We start from the raw sequence: 16,137 nt of genomic DNA, 5'->3' as shown, positions 1-16,137 counted from the left end.
TGATTAAAGATTAGTTTTTAAGGTATAAAATGATTGACTACAGGGGGACTTTAATTAAACGTCAATGGACAAAGAAAAAATCACTCGCTACTCTTGACTGAATGTCTTTAATAAGGATTAATTGATAAGGATATGTAGTTTATAAAGTAAAGAATATGCAGTGTTTTGGGTTTTTTTTTTACATTTGCTTTATGTAAAAACTACATTAAATGTCTGTACCTGAAAACTACTGACAGACCTGAACACCACTGTTTATTTCACTTGTATCTTTCTTATATTGTATTTATTTGTTCTTAATTTTTACGAACAGTTTACTTGTCTTTAATAATGTTTAGATATTAGATAGGCTACACTCTAAAAAATGCTGGGTTGTTTCAACCAATGTTTGGGTGACCTATGGACGAACCCAACCGTTGGTTGGACTTTTGAAACAAAAGTTTAAACGCAACAGTTGGGTTTGTCCATATTTGACCCAAACATTGGTTGGGAGAACCCAGCATTTTTTAGAGTATAGTAGTTTAAGCTTAAGTTTCATGGCCGGGCAAATTTTTTTTATGGCTGGTACATTTTCTGGTACAAGTCACGCGCTGGTTATGACGTAACGAAGCCTCGTTTACTGAAATCGTGACTTTGCAGTTTGATACTCAGAATCACAGGATCCAAACGAATGCCTTATATCCTGCTTATAAAAGCCATATATTTGCAGAACTGTTCAGTGTAACTGATTTAAATTTGTCACGTGTCATTTTGGCGATCAAAGATGAGTTTTAAGGGATAAAATTATTGACTACGAGGACTTTAATTATAGCTTATATCCTACTTGTAAAAGCCATATATTTGAGCTGTTTAGTGTAAGTGTCTGTCGAGATGCCTTCTCCCTCTGAGGTTATATTGCAGTACCAAATAGTAATTTTAATTGAATATTGACTTCTTCCATTTATTACTCATAAATTTTGCACTGGATCAATGTTGACCTCAGAAACAAAGAAACAGACCGACGCCATATCTCACCGTGTGTGGAATCAATAATTATATCCCTTAAAACTCATCTTTGATTACCAAAATGACATAGGGCTATTCTTTTTGTCAAGTCTTCATGTCTTAAAATATCTGGAATGTAACTCGACACCCTTGCCTCATTTAGTATTTGCAGTGTTTCTATGAATATGCAAATGAGCCCCGCCTCCACTCACTCGCTCAGAGATCCACTCGTTGACGATCGCACGTTGATCTGATTGGTTACAAGGTAGTTTGTGACGTCAGAAACACCAGCGATTTCAAACCGTGTTTTTGAGACTGTCTTTGGTTCACTGCAGTTTTAAGGAGAAAATACTCAGCAATGCTGTCGACTTATGAATTTACACATGGTTTGCCTTAAAGCGTATTAAAAACAACACATACACATATAAACAACATTAAAAGCTGGATTTTCACCATGTGTTTTAATAATAAAACTCTCAAACGACCGGTCTTGTCCGCTGTATAAACTGCTCGTTATCCGACCGCAGGAACTGAAGGTTTAGTGCGTTAACTGATGATGCGTGACGAACTCCCGATCGACACCAGATGCTCTGAAGACCTGCGGTACATTAACCTCATCGACACACACCAGCAATTTACTGTTCACACACACCAAGACATGCTTCATTTGCAGCAGTCGCTCATTCCTTTAAATGTGTCCGAGTTTACATAAAACAAAAGCTAAAGTCGCATTTTTGTGAAAAGCTGCAGTACAGGTATAATGTAAAGTATTATATCATAGTTATTATCTATCTTTAAGAAATATATCTGTTTATGTATGAATCACCCAATACTTAAACCCCTACACACACACACACACACACACACACCTCAAACCCTCAGAACCAGCATGATTCAGGGTTGCCAAGCAACTGTTTTGATCATGTGACCCTTTCAACCTAGTTTTCCACACATATGCTGACAAACCGTTTAATAACAGTAATTCCAGAAACGCACCGCTCCATCTTTCATTCCTCTCAAGCAAACTATGAGTTATGAAACTGTAAACAAGCAGTCTTTAAAAGATTGGGTTCAAAACTGTTTAAAGTGGAATTGTATTTAAAATTAAAATAAAGAAACGTTTTAAAAATAAAAGCAATGAATGTCCAGAGTATGCAGATTTCCATCAGACGTAACTTTATTTTTCAAGCATTATTCACATATATATATATATGTGTATAAAAAAGACAATATTTGGGAGAGAGGAGTTCTCACGTAAATGCGTCTCTATAGCACGCATTGTGTATTATCGTGTAATTTATACGCGAAAATGAGTTTTCACGTGCATACGATACGCAGTTTTTTGCGTGCATTTGATACGCCATTAATTGCGTGTAATACACACGCACCCCACACGACTAATCCTACCCATGCGTATCATATGCACGTAAAAACTCATTTTGGCGTACATTGCACGATAAACACCATGCGTGCTGTAAAGACGCATTTAGTGTGAATGGGTTGATTACAGGCGTATCGTCAGTGTTTTCAGAGAAATCAACATACTGATGTCACCACAGTAACAATATACATTTCTTTGCTAGATAAACCTAAATTGAAAAAGCTTGTGTTTAGCATGAGAGTCAAACGTTGTCTCCAGATACACACACACGAATCCAAAGACAAACACGATTGCTCTTGTAGGACGTTTGTACTTTCAAAGGGCTGATGATGATGTCACTTTTCAAGCATTTTTATTTTCATGAATTTCTTTGTTTTTAACATAAAGAGGGCTTTTGTGTTCAGTCTGCCATTGTGCTCATTCTCTCTCTCTATCGTTCCTCTGTCCTACCTACGGGGACTAAATGAGGTGTAAAACTCTTTTCACTGAACAATACAATCTCCATTCAGACATCAATAGCTGAGATCAGATGACATGATTCAAGGCTTATTTTGTGCAATAACAAAACATGTATGAAGAGAATTTAGGTCAATAAGCTGGTGGTGTGTGTGTGTGTGTGTGTGTGTGTGTGTGTGTGTGTGTGTGTGTGTGTGTGTGTGTGTGTGTGTGTGTGTGTGTGTGTGTGTGTGTGTGTGTGAGTGTGTGAATGAAAATGTGTGTGCGACCTTCTATTAAAACTATATTATCTAAGTGCTGATTACTGACATTTCACACGATCATTTTCTCTTCTAATGCGTCCTGAGACACAAACACAGAGAGTAATCAACTATCTACTGATTGTAAATTTCTCAGATGTGTCAATCATGCAAAACGAATGTTTGTAAGTGTGCGATCGCAGGTGTTCAGAAACACAAGCCTGAGGCTCAAAGTGAAACTGATGCTACTATTGAGACCGTCATGTTCAAAACTAAAGGTTTGTTGAAGTTAATGAACTGTAAAACATCCAAAAACTAAATCACAGTATGTGTGAGTGAGGACAGTGTTTATACGCTGAACTTACGTTCCATATTTAATGGTGCAAAACTAAAATATGTAATCGTGTGCATCTTATGTAGTGCCTTTTAACATCTCGTTTATCGACAGCTAGTGTGCTCTGCAATACACACATGATGGAGACGTTTGCTTTGTGAGTCTAGCAATCCAAAGTAGCTATTAAGACGCCACTCTGGTAAAAAGGCATTTGTAGAAGAGACATGATGAGTGCATTTATGGCTGAAAAGATTTACTCAATGTGACAAAATCATCCTTGTTTCCTCTTTCACTCATTTTGACTGCAAGGCTTTGATTGTTCTGTTTTCCAGAGCGGCAGCCATGTTTTTCTTTATGCTCATGCATGTTTCTTAACTATGTCATGTTATCTGATGTTAAAGGCCTGATATCAAGCCATTCCCCCCAGATTATTTGTTATTGCTTGTCAAATTTCCCGTTTTTTGGATGAGAGCTAAAATTCGCCATGTTTGTGTGTCTCTTTAAATGCAAATGAGCTTTTGCTCCGCCTCCGTTCAGAAGAGGGCGGAGTCTTTACACGAGCTTCATAAACTCCGGCAATAACAAAACAGGCCAATCTCACTCATCCAGAATCCCAGAATAACCAGTAGCGAGTGCAGCCTCACGGAGAGACTCAGGAAGAGTTTCTGAATGTTAGTGGAGACATGTATGTTGTTGTTGTGGAGTTACACTGATCATCTCATCATCATGTTGAACTTCTACACAAGTGTCCACAGTTCCTGAGGTGTTTATAAGACAGCGGTGACATGTTCTGGTCAATAGTGTTCACTGCTCGTCTGTGCTCAACGACAGAACAGTTTCAGGCTTTGCTGGATCTTCTGCCGGTGCGTTAGAACTGCTCACTGTTGTCGCTCGAGAAACCGAATTTCTCGAGTATTATAAACGTTAATATAATACGGTACTATAATACCGAATTTCTCGAGTATTATAAATATTATAAACGTGCAGATTAAGAGCCGGTAATATTATAAACGTGCAGATTAAGAGTCGGTAATATTATAAACGTGCAGATTAAGGGCCGGTAATATTATAAACGTGCAGATTAAGAGTCGGTAATATTATAAACGTGCAGATTAAGGGCCGGTAATATAATAAACGTGCAGATTAAGAGCCGGTAATATTATAAAGTGCAGATTAAGAGCCGGTAATATTATAAACGTGCAGATTAAGGGCCGGTAATATTATAAACGTGCAGATTAAGGGCCGGTAATATTATAAACGTGCAGATTAAGAGCCGGTGATATTATAAACGTGCAGATTAAGGGCCGGTAATATTATAAACGTGCAGATTAAGAACCGGTAATATTATAAACGTGCAGATTAAGAGCCGGTGATATTATAAACGTGCAGATTAAGGGCCGGTAATATTATAAACGTGCAGATTAAGAGCCGGTGATATTATAAACGTGCAGATTAAGGGCCGGTAATATTATAAACGTGCAGATTAAGGGCCGGTAATATTATAAACGTGCAGATTAAGGGCCGGTAATATTATAAACGTGCAGATTAAGAGCCGGTAATATTATAAACGTGCAGATTAAGGGCCGGTAATATTATAAACGTGCAGATTAAGGGCCGGTAATATTATAAACGTGCAGATTAAGGGCCGGTAATATTATAAACGTGCAGATTAAGGGCCGGTAATATTATAAAAGTGCAGATTAAGGGCCGGTAATATTATAAAAGTGCAGATTAAGAGCCGGTAATATTATAAACGTGCAGATTAAGGGCCGGTAATATTATAAACGTGCAGATTAAGGGCCGGTAATATTATAAACGTGCAGATTAAGAGCCGGTAATATTATAAACGTGCAGATTAAGGGCCGGTAATATTATAAAAGTGCAGATTAAGAGCCGGTAATATTATAAACGTGCAGATTAAGAGCCGGTAATATTATAAACGTGCAGATTAAGGGCCGGTAATATTATAAACGTGCAGATTAAGGGCCGGTAATATTATAAACGTGCAGATTAAGAGCCGGTAATATTATAAACGTGCAGATTAAGAGCCGGTAATATTATAAACGTGCAGATTAAGGGCCGGTAATATTATAAACGTGCAGATTAAGGGCCGGTAATATAATAAACGTGCAGATTAAGGGCCGGTAATATTATAAACGTGCAGATTAAGGGCCGGTAATATAATAAACGTGCAGATTAAGGGCCGGTAATATTATAAACGTGCAGATTAAGGGCCGGTAATATTATAAACGTGCAGATTAAGGGCCGGTAATATAATAAACGTGCAGATTAAGGGCCGGTAATATAATAAACGTGCAGATTAAGGGCCGGTAATATTATAAACGTGCAGGTTAAGAGCCGGTAATATTATAAATATGCAGATTAAAACGTGCAGATTAAGAGCCGGTAATATTATAAACGTGCAGATTAAGAGCCGGTAATATTATAAAGTGCAGATTAAGGGCCGGTAATATTATAAACGTGCAGATTAAGAGCCGGTAATATTATAAACGTGCAGATTAAGAGCCGGTAATATTATAAACGTGCAGATTAAGAGTCGGTAATATTATAAACGTGCAGATTAAGGGCCGGTAATATTATAAACGTGTAGATTAAGAGCCGGTAATATTATAAAGTGCAGATTAAGGGCCGGTAATATTATAAACGTGCAGATTAAGAGCCAGTAATATTATAAACGTGCAGATTAAGGGCCGGTAATATTATAAAGTGCAGATTAAGGGCCGGTAATATTATAAAGTGCAGATTAAGGGCCGGTAATATTATAAACGTGCAGATTAAGAGCCGGTAATATTATAAACGTGCAGATTAAGAGCCAGTAATATTATAAACGTGCAGATTAAGAGCCAGTAATATTATAAAGTGCAGATTAAGAGCCAGTAATATTATAAACGTGCAGATAAAGAGCCAGTAATATTATAAACGTGCATATTAAGGGCCGGTAATATTATAAACGTGCAGATTAAGAGCCGGTAATATTATAAACGTGCAGATTAAGAGCCGGTAATATTATATACGTGCAGATTAAGAGCCGGTAATATTATAAAGTGCAGATTAAGGGCCGGTAATATTATAAACGTGCAGATTAAGGGCCGGTAATATTATAAACGTGCAGATTAAGGGCCGGTAATATAATAAACGTGCAGATTAAGGGCCGGTAATATAATAAACGTGCAGATTAAGGGCCGGTAATATTATAAACGTGCAGATTAAGAGCCGGTAATATTATAAACGTGCAGATTAAGGGCCGGTAATATTATAAACGTGCAGATTAAGGGCCGGTAATATTATAAACGTGCAGATTAAGGGCCGGTAATATTATAAACGTGCAGATTAAGGGCCGGTAATATAATAAACGTGCAGATTAAGGGCCGGTAATATAATAAACGTGCAGATTAAGGGCCGGTAATATTATAAACGTGCAGATTAAGAGCCGGTAATATTATAAAGTGCCGATTAAGGGCTGGTAGTATTATAAACATGCAGATTAAGGGCCGGTAATATTATAAAGTGCAGATTAAGAGCCGGTAATATTATAAACGTGCAGATTAAGAGTCGGTAATATTATAAACGTGCAGATTAAGAGCCGGTAATATTATAAACGTGCAGATTATGTGCCGGTAATATTATAAACGTGCAGATTAAGGGCCGGTAATATTATAAATATTATTTGATTTTTTCAGGGTACCGATGTCGATAACAAATTTAGTGAAAGCCTATTTTGGAGATTTCCAATTTAGTTTCTCAACTCCAGAATTCAGCACTACTTGGCAATGCTTAGAGGTTGGAATAATGGCAGGATGCACCATTTCTCCACTGGCTTTTACCATGGCAATGGAAGTAATCATTAGGGCATCAAAATGGGTAGTAGGAGGAGAGCGCTTGGCTTCTGGGATGCGACTACCACCAATCAGAGCATACATGGATGACATGACAACCATGACTACAACGGTAGCCTGCACTAATCGGTTATTGGGGATGTTAACAGATAATATTGAATGGGCACGAATGCAATTTAAGCCCTCTAAATCAAGGAGCATCTCAATAGTTAAAGGCAAGGTAGTAGATAAAATATTCTTCATTAATGGTGACGCAATACCAACAGTTTCTGAGAAGCCAGTGAAGAGTCTTGGGAGATGGTACGATGGGGATCCAAAGGACACAGTTCGAGTGGGAGAAGTTAGACGACAAGCAGTGGAAGGGTTGAAGAGCATAAACAGCTGTGCTCTACCAGGCAAACTAAAACTCTGGTGCTTTCAGTTTGGTCTACTGCCAAGGTTGCTGTGGCCACTGACTGTGTACGAGGTTTCTTTGACAACAGTGGATAAGCTGGAAGCGTTAATAAGTTCATACATCAGGAAATGGTTGGGAGTTCCACGCTGCCTCAGCAGAGTGGGACTTTATAGTAAAGGAGTATTGCAGCTGCCAGTCTCTGCTTTAACCGAGGAGTTTAAGTGTGCCAAGGTCAGACTGGAAATGACTTTAGCAGAGTCACGCGACAAATGTGTAAGGGAGGCAGCCCCTGTGGTAAAAACTGGTAGAAAGTGGTCAGCAAAGAAATCTGTAGTAGAGGCAAAGGCTGACCTTCAAATTGGGGATATCGTGGGACAGGTACAGCATGGAAGAGGGGGTTTTGGGCTCAGTTTAGCTCCTCCTAAATGGCACAAGGCAGGCCCAGCTCAAAGGAGGAAGCTGGTAGTCAACGAGGTGCGAAAGCAGGAGGAGAGGATGAGATGTATAAAGGCCATTTCCCAGGCCAAGCAGGGAGAGTGGATGAGATGGGAGAGTGTGGAACAACGAAAAATGGGCTGGCAAGACCTTTGGTCAATGGAAGAGAGTAGGATCAGTTTCCTTATTAGGTCAACATATGATGTTCTCCCATCACCGCAGAACCTAAACCTCTGGGTAGGAGAGGATCCCTCTTGTCCTTTGTGTTCATCACCTGCCACATTAAGGCACATTTTGACAGGATGTAAGGTGGCTCTTAGCCAAGGTCGGTTTACTTGACGCCATGACCAAGTATTGCGATGTTTGGCTTTAGCATTGGAAGGCAAGCGTAGTATGACCAATAAGTTGCCGCCTGTTCTAGCAAAACATTACACGCAGAAGACAATATTCCTCCGCCCAGGCGAGCAACCACCAAGAAAAGCTGCTAACACCAATTCTCGCCCAGGACAACTGGAAGCTGCTAGGGACTGGAAGATGCTGGCTGATCTTGATCAACGGCTTATTTTTCCACCTGAGATTGCCACCACTAACCTACGACCAGATATTGTTTTGTGGTCTGGATCAGCACGCATTGTTCAACTGATAGAGTTAACAGTGCCATGGGAGGATGCGGTAGATGAGGCATATGAGAGGAAGAAATTGCGGTATGCTCATCTGGCCACTGAAGCAGAACAGCGAGGATGGAGAGTCCAGGTTTATCCAGTGGAAGTGGGTTGTGGAGGTTTTGTGGCACACTCTACAACCCGGTTCCTCAGAGACATCGGATTCAGTAGTCAAGAGTTGCGTCGCACAGTAAAGAACTTATCTGAAGCAGCAGAAAGGAGCAGCAACTGGCTGTGGTTGAGACGGAAAGATTCTAGCTGGCTGAGTACAGGCCGCCATGCTACGGTTTCGTAGAATTCTTGAAAACTTGAAGGGTGTTGGTTTATTTGTATAGGTTGTATAGTATTTACAGTCATTACGTTCCTGTGTATATTGCGTGAATGACGGGATGTTGGGCAGATATTGTGTTTTGCGGTAGGTGGTATGCCATACGGAACCGTTGCCACTGAAACTGCATATTAACGCACCAGTGGGGCTCGACAGCCTTAGTCAAACGGGTTGGCGCGTATGGTTGGGTTGCGGAGAGATTGTGAGATTGTGGTTCGGTCTCACCAGCAAGAGGGAAGTAGAGGTCAGTAAGCTGGGCTGAGTTGAGTGGGGGACGGAGGGGGGTGACTCTGGGACGCCAGAGTCACTGTCGAGCCCTCTTGAGGTGTCGTGGGCTAGTCGACGAAACACTGAGGACGGAAGGTGCCCACTTGAAGACCCTAGAGATGTTCCCTACTCCGCTCAATCCAGAGGGTTGTTATGGGGGGACCGCACTGTGGTTGCAGCCGTTGTGTGTGCTGACGCGCAAATACACTATTAACACCAGACAGAAGGAGATTCACGTCACCAGATGGAAAGAAGCGTAAATGGATGGAGAAGCACAGGTTACTGTAAAGCTACGTCTTAGTTGGTGCTTATCTTGGCGAAAGCCGAGTACAAATCAGCATGAAGTTTTAACATCTACTCTCGTGTAATGGAAATCATAAACGTGCAGATTAAGGGCCGGTAATATTATAAACGTGCAGATTAAGGGCCGGTAATATTATAAACGTGCAGATTAAGAGCCGGTAATATTATAAACGTGGAGATTAAGAGCCGGTAATATTATAAACGTGCAGATTAAGAGCCAATAATATTATAAACGTGCAGATTAAGAGCCGGTAATATTATAAACGTGGAGATTAAGAGCCGGTAATATTATAAACGTGGAGATTAAGAGCCGGTAATATTATAAACGTGCAGATTAAGAGCCAGTAATATTATAAACGTGCAGATTAAGAGCCGGTAATATTATAAATGTGCAGATTAAAACGTGCAGATTAAGAGCCGGTAATATTATAAACGTGCAGATTAAGAGCCGGTAATATTATAAAGTGCAGATTAAGGGCCGGTAATATTATAAACGTGCAGATTAAGAGCCGGTAATATTATAAACGTGCAGATTAAGAGCCGGTAATATTATAAACGTGCAGATTAAGGGCCGGTAATATTATAAAAAGACGTTCTTATTTTTTGACATGCTTGCAGAGAAAGGCTTACCAAAACATAGTTACTGGGTTTCACTTTTCATGAGCTTTCATAAACTCACCGTATCTATCAAGAAAACCGTCATGTGGTGTGACTTAACCACTGTCCTGACATGGATAAGTCAGACTCATGTCAATTTAAGGACAGATCAGCATGCAAGGACGATCGTGAGCTCATCCCTTAAAGGTGCATTGTGTAATATTTAGGAGGATCTTTTGACAGAAGTACAATATCATATACATAACTATGTTTTCAGTGGTGTATAAAGACGAACCGTTATGTTTTTATTACCTTAGAATGAGCATTTCTCTCTACACACACCGGGTCTCCTTACATTCACATGTTTCTACGGTGGCCCCAAACAGACAAACCTGTTTCGTCACTATGTTGTTCTTCGTGTAGAGAAGCTGCTAAAGTCAGCGAATAAAACACTGACACAATGATGAACAAGTAACAATAATATTCGCAATAACATATCGTTTCACTGAATAATTAACTAAACCTAATTTTTTTTATTTATCTTTGTAAAGAACCCTCATTTCTTAACTGGCTACTCTCTGCTGTCTCAGACAATGACATCACTTCCTGTCGGCCACCGTAACTTCTGTTGGGTGCAATTCGCAACCTCACCACTAGATGCCGCTAAAACTTACACACTGCACCTTTAAACCTTTATTTTGAAGAATATTGGAAATCAAACAGTTGAAATGAGTCCATCACCTGTTTGATTGCTAACATTCTTCAAAATATCTTCCTTTGTGTTCAGCAGAAGAAAGAAATTAATTCAGGTTGGTTTGGAACAACTTAGGGGTTGACACCACAGGGCGAGAACCATAGCCTCCGAAACGCCTGGGCCTTTCTTTCAAACACACAAACACACATCAGTTAGGGGATCTTCCTCTCGCGATTTCTCATGAGTGATGCTTCAAAGAAGTGAGACACCGCCCAGACAGCAACATAGTGTTGGCCCAGATCCGGCCCACATCTGAGCCGTGTTGAATCCATGTGTGCCGGATCCGGGCGCACAAAACCTGCAAGATTATTGAACCACTATCCAACCATCTCGACTCCCTGCCAAATTATAACCCGCCTCGGTAAAGCCACTACTTGATTGCCTAATCCTAACCCCACACCTAATCCTAAATATAACCATGATGGGAAATGAATGAGGGGATTCATTTTTTGGCATGAGAGCCGTTCAGCACTCATGTGTTTTTTGTGTAATTCTTTGTGCAATGACCGTTCCTCATTATCTCTGTGCAATAAAGTCAATATACGCTGTGATGGAAGGGGGAAAATACAGTCATTCCCCCAGTCTCTGCCCGTTTAGAGCACACGATATCATTCAGCCTCTATTGATTTACTCAGAAGCATTTAGGGGCATCTTGAAAACAATCAAAATTGAATACACACTCCAATACACAAACCACCTCACCTCAACGTTATTTCGTCTGCCGAGATCCACAGAAATGGGCAGAAATATTGAAGCACAGGCTTTTAAAGTCATTATTTTCTTGTGCCAAAGAAAGATGACAAGGTGCCGCCCCATTATATCTAAGACAACAGTGTCAGTGAAACGGCTGTTCAGAATAATTACTCAAAAGCAGTATCTTTCACACATTCTTCTGTAAGGTTTGTTTTAGTGGGTCTGAAAGACACGTATACACCTCTACAGCTGGAAGATCCAGAGAAGATTTTGTGGGTTTGTTGAGCCTGTTCAAATATGACGTGTGTTTGCCGGCTTCTTTCTGTCTGTGTGACTCTCCCAGCGAGGATATCATCGGCCCCGTCTCATATAACAAGGAGTTGACATGATATTCCTGGGGTTTTGCACTCAGTCCTGAGGCTTCAATCGTCTGGTCCATGTTGGATAATCCGCAGAATTGAAATCGAAGGGCTTTTGCGGTGCTGTGATGTGAACACACCTCAAAACTCACTGATTCAACAATCCGGTCCAAACGAGCCGAGAACTGGGATATAACGATGACTGATGAAAGTGGGTTGCTAACGTTGAATCTTAGATCTGATGATTGTTTTGACTGTCAATTATTTGCAAAGTAGATCTGCTGAAAGAGGACGAGCTCTGGAAATGCTTGAATGTGGCGTTTGTGATCACGACTGTAATTTGACCTAAAATAAAACGGTTATGTTTGCATAGCGTTGATCTTAAAATATTAATGCATTTTCCCCATGATGTGACGTCTGTCCATTGTATTTAATACTAAGCTATTTGTAGCCAAATATTTACATGAATTTTCTTTTTCCAAAACTAACTATGTGTTATTTCACTTGTTTGCACATTTTAATTAAGAAATATAGTTACTTAAATTGATGGATTGAAATAACTATGTACAGTATTCACAGGCATAAATGCATATTGCACTTTTTAATAATCCGTAGCTATTACTTTTCAGACGGACAGAAACTCATTTCTGTTTTTTCTCTGTAAATGGACAGAAATGACAGAGAACAGAGAAATATTAGTATGTCACTAATATTACTGAAGTGCTTTTACTGTTCAGCATGCATAAATAATGCAGCTGTTTAAAAGAGCACCACTTCATGTGACACTCGAACAATGAAGTAACAAAAAACACTGACAGAGAAACAGTGAGGACTGAGTCAGAGTTGGAGAGCAGAAGAGTATCTGTGTGTATCGCTGGGAAATCCAGATAAAACCAGTTTCTAATGGTAGTTTTCACATGGATTCTGGATGGTGATTAGCTGAGTCGGTTCATATTGCCTGGACTGAGAATGATGTGGTAGATTGAGACCAACTTGCGCTGCGTATAAAATACTGCCTAGGTACTACATTTGAAATTGAATTTACTGTTAAAATAGTACATTATATATAGTATGAATGAAATTCGGGCGTACTCGATCCGCCATGTTCTTACTGTGATGTGACCTACCCGCCTCAGCTGCCTTGCTTCACTGTCATTCATAAATACTTTAATGGGATAGTAAAGTGTCCATCATACACACACTTCATAATCTCGCTGGGAATAGTAGGTAATCCAGAACTGTTTTTTGAATACTATATAGAAGTTGCAGACGATATTGTTCTTTTTTTTTGTGTGTGTCGTCTGTCTCTTTAAATGCGCGAGCTCTTAAAGCAGGATGGATTTTGATTGGCTGTTGATGTGTTTATCGTTAATCGGCTGGAAGAATAGTCGTTGCCAGTGAGTTAAGCGATATTGGATTAGCTGTGGTGTGACTGCTGTATGTAGAAAGATTTTGAAAACGATATCTCTATATGATTCTTCACTTCAGCTGTTTTTAACCACTTCGACAGAAGAAGGATTCTGTTACGAGAGCACTCTCGTGTTGTGTAAGCTAGCTTACGCTACGGGACAAGCCTCTTTTCTCGAGAATTCTGAAGCCAAGAATTATCCTTAATTTTGCATTAGTTTAAAACGCATTGCTGCACAGAGCAGACCTAGGCGAAGCAGTTCGTGCACCTATTGGTTGCTCTACGGCAACTGCTGTAGCCTAGCGATGGACTTTTCTTGACGTAAGCACCAATAAGGGTGCGGGCGCCCTCGCCCCCCGCCAGAATGGCCGTGGCTTATGTCTATATAAGCCGAGTCCAGATAGGATGTTCTTTGATTTTACACCTCTTCAGCGAAGACTCCACATCGCTGAATCTCCGTAAAAAAAGCCTGCGCCATTGACGAAGCCTTTCAGTGGGACGAGCATCTGCTTCGCAGAACAGGAGTTGGCCATCCTCTCCGCTTCTCCACCGTACCTGCTGCGCTTTCCGTCGCCCATATCCTTTCATACTTGCTGTGTGTTCGCCCTGGAACGCACTTTATAAAAGAGCTGAGGCATTGCTTCAAATGCCTTGTTTCACTAAGTCCGGCTCTTGCAGAGCCCCTCTCAGCGACGGGGACCGCCAAATCCTCTGCGTTTCTTGCCTGGGACGGACCCACGCCGACCTCGCGCTTTCCCAAGGCGGCTGCCCGGAATGCGATGATGGATTCGACATGGATCCCACTCCTCCGTCTCTTCTGTCTGGGCCGCGCCGTAAAAAGCCCCACTCACAGAGAGCTCCGGAAGCTACCACAGTGAGCTAATGCACGCCGGCCCCCTCCCCACGTGCATCGCTGTCTGGTTCCCCTGCCTCGATCACAGCCGCCCAGCCTCCGTCTGCTGCCATCGTGCACGTCGAGTCTGAAGGGGAAAATGCGGACGAGGACAGCTGTTTTATTGCCGCGTCGCTGAGTGAAGGATGGTCAGGCTCCATTCCGGACCCCGCCCCTTCCCTGCAAGAGTCGAGCAGCGTGCGGGAGGACGAGCGTGGACGACCTCGGCCTCGATTGGTCGCTCCCCGAAAAACCCTCACCCAGCAGGCTGGATGGCTGTTTCCTGCCCGGCTGCCGCTCGACGCCTCAGACGAGGCCCACTCCTTTCCTGCCACAGCTGCACGAGGAACTATCCAAGAGCTGGAAAGCGCCATTTTCTGCCAGGCTACGGTCTTCTATTTATTCGACGCTCTCAACAGTTGACGGCGCGAAGTATAAAGGCTACCTCGCCATTCCACCGGTCGAGGAAGCTGTAGCCACCCACTTGTGCCCGTCCTCCGCTGGATTGCAGGCCAAGCCCGCTCTTCCCTCAAAAGCCTGCAGGCCCACGTCGGCTCTCATCGGTCGCGCATATGCCGCCGCCGGTCAGGCTGCTTCGGCCCTTCACTCGATGGCGGTGCTACAGATTTATCAGGCCAACCTTCTCCGCACAATGGACGAAGCGGGCCCGAACCCTGAGAATTTTACGGATCTCAGGAGTGTGACGGACTTAGCGCTACGAGCCACAAAGTCCGCTGCACAGGCCATCAGGAGGAACATGGCAGCTCTCACCGTGACTTAGAGCCACTTGTGGCTGACTCTGGCTGACATGAAGGAGTCTGACAGGGTCACTTTCTTGGACGCGCCCGTCTCTCCGTCCAGCCTCTTCGGCCCGGCGGTCAAGGGATTCGAGGAGCGCTCTTCGTAAGTGCAGAAGACGTCGCAGGCCATGCGACACTTCATCCCAAGGCGCTCCAGCTCCGCGACAGGTCGCTCTAAACAGCAGCCGCCTAGCTGCAGTACAGCGCCCCCGCCTCCTCCTCCACCAGCCCGCCAACAGAGGGACTCTCAACAGCGCTCACGCTGTCGAGTCGCCGCAGGCCGCCTCCCCCCCGGTGACCACGGCCTAAGATAGCGCTGAAGCCTGAGCCCTCAAAGTCTTCCTGACCTCTAGAGGAAGTTCCGCCGCGGCCGGACTACCATCAAAGAAACCATGTCTCGTTCTCCCAGTCCCCTCGACAGAGCCGGCTGGAGAAGTACACTCTGCAGTCAACGAGCCCGTCACTCGACCCGCTCGCCTGTACCCAAAGGCCGGTTTCACGGCTACCCACATAAATCTCAAAAAGAGCGTTTTCTCTCTGTGTCCGTCTCACGCCACAGAGACTGTGTGTGTAGGAAACGTGCCCACTTCCCAATGTTCACCCCTACACATAAGCACGGCTCGTCCAGTGTCACACACTCTTTCATGGCCCACCCCATTAAACTTGGCTCAAGCCACAGATGTTAAAAACGTAGGTTATGTGCCCACTGCCCAGTGTTCACACATACCCACAAACACTGTTTATCATATGACACACCGCCCGGCTCACGCCGCGGATGTTATAAGTGTAGAAGTGGTGCCCACTACCCAGTGCTCACCCCTACACATAAGCACAGTTCCCTCTATGATTCACATGCACTCAGGTTGCCCAGCTCACGCCGCGGATGTTATAAATGTAAAAGTGGTGCCCACTACCCAGTGCTCACCCCTACACATAAGCACAGCTTGCTCTATGATTCACATGCACTCAGATTGTGTTCAGTGTGTAGAGAGCATGC

This window comes from Siphateles boraxobius, unplaced genomic scaffold (assembly GCF_051911475.1).
Source record: "Siphateles boraxobius isolate OS27281-9 unplaced genomic scaffold, OSU_SipBor_1 214, whole genome shotgun sequence".
Lineage (NCBI taxonomy): Eukaryota > Metazoa > Chordata > Actinopteri > Cypriniformes > Leuciscidae > Siphateles > Siphateles boraxobius.
Note: the sequence above shows the minus strand (reverse complement) of the source record.